Here is a 2064-nt window from a genome sequence, read left to right as displayed (position 1 = left end):
CGCTGGCTCCGCTGTGGTCTGTGACAAACAACTCCTTATTTGGGAGAGTTGGCGCATGACTTTTCATCACCCTATGAGAAAGCTCCACGTGGCTGCTTTGCATTGGGGCTTGAGATGCTTTATTAAGGCTGGGAGGGGCATCCGAGAGGGAGAAGAAGAACTATCAAGGGCCTGAAATAAACTACTGAAAGAAGATTCCTGAGTGTTGCGTCTTCCTTGCGGGCAAGAAGTCGCGACACATACCCTTGAGGCCCTTGCTGCTGCATATGATTTTTCCACCAGTTCTCCAGACCCAGATACCTTGCTGATTCAGATCTCCTCATGATGTTCTCTAATCTTGATCCAAACCATGGAAATAAAGCATCAGCAAAAAGGTGCTTCAGAACCTGGGAAGGTTCAGCTGGCCTAACAGACCCTTAGAGATCTTCTACTATAGTCCCACTGACTGGTTTCTTCCTCACCTTGCACCTAATTATCTAATCTTGGATTTCCATCATGAATTCTTGGACTCCTCATGTTTGAACCTGGTCTGATCTGATGATGATTCAGATGTTTCATGGTTTCTGCAAAAGATATTGTGTTGGTTCTCAGTGAACAAATAATATTCTTTATTCAGACTATCTAGCCATTAATGTGGCAAAAGATTAAGATATTCCTTAATATACATATATTGACTCATTTTGCTTTTCATTCTTTTCTATTTTCATCTATTCTTTGCTTTCAGCAAAAGAAGAGCATGAGGAGGGATAATCAGAGCAGTGTGTCCGAGTTCCTCCTCCTGGGGCTCCCCATCCAGCCAGAGCAGCAAGGCATGTACTACGCCCTGTTCCTGGGCATGTACCTGACCACGGTGCTGGGGAACCTGCTCATCATCCTGCTCATCAGGCTGGACTCTCGCCTGCACACCCCCATGTACTTCTTCCTCAGCCACTTGGCCCTCACCGACATCTCTTTCTCCTCAGTCACGGCTCCAAAGATGCTCATGAACATCTGGGATAATCCATCTCATATGCTGGGTGCATTTGCCAGGAATTATTTTAGGTATTGTTCGCACATCTTGACAACTTCCTTCTGACCTCGATGGCCTATGACAGGTATGTGGCCATCTGTCACCCTCGGTAATATACCACCATCATGAATCAGAACATCTGTTTCTTGCTTATAATTGTGTTATGGATTTTGTCCTTTGCCAATGCCTTTTTGCACACTCTCCTTCTAGCCCGTCTGTCCTTCTGTGGAGACAACACTGGTCACCACTTCTTCTGTGGCCTCTGTGCCTTACTTAAGCTGTCCAGCTAAGACACATCATCAATTAGTTGGTCATCCTCACTGTAGGAGTTGTGGTCATTATCCTGCCACTCATGTGCATTCTCGTTCTTATGGCCCCATTGGGGCCACCATCCTGAGAAAACCCTCCATCAAGGGCATCTTCAAAGCCTTGTCCACATGTGGCTCCCACCTCTCTGTGGTTTCTCTGTACTATGGAGCCATTATTGGAGTCTACTGTGTCCCCTCATCCAATAATACTAATGACAAAGATGTCATTAGTATTAATGTGTCTGTGTTGTACACTCTGGTCACCCCCATGCTGAATCCCTTCATCTACAGTCTGAGGAATCAGGATATGAAAGGAGCTCTGAGGAACATCCTCAGAAGCAGAACATTTTCAGTGTAATATGCTTTATGTTCTCACTAACTGCATATGAGACCCTATTAATCCCATGTGTGCACCCTTTTCTCTCTGAATCTCTTTTCTTAATCAATCTTTAGATGGTATTTTCTTTTCTGCCAATGTTTACACTTTGAATTTAGTTATTCTGTGTAATGCTTTGTCAGTTTGTCAGACTTGGGAATATTTTTACAGATATACCTGAATATTTTTTTCTCATTTAATAGCATCCTTTTCTTGTAAATATTTCAAATTTTCACATAGTCACAGATTTTGGTCCTTTTTCATTGGGTAGTCCTCTTCCTTTTTTTATCAAAATTTGTTTCTTAAGAAAACAATTGTATTTATTTGTTCAAGTAAATTCATGTTTTTATTTTTGTTTTTACCTTGTCATA

General features: G+C 42.4%; 1 pseudogene; it reads left to right on the top strand.

Moving 5' to 3' along the window:
- The first annotated feature begins 736 nt into the window (after positions 1–736).
- On the top strand, positions 737–1675 carry LOC107152206 (annotated as a pseudogene).
- Positions 1676–2064: the final 389 nt, after the last annotated feature.

Source organism: Marmota marmota, unplaced genomic scaffold (genome assembly GCF_001458135.2).
Source record: "Marmota marmota marmota unplaced genomic scaffold, marMar, whole genome shotgun sequence".
NCBI classification, from domain to species: Eukaryota; Metazoa; Chordata; class Mammalia; order Rodentia; family Sciuridae; genus Marmota; species Marmota marmota.
The sequence above is the reverse complement of the archived record's forward strand: the minus strand, read 5'-3'. Positions and strand labels throughout refer to the sequence as shown.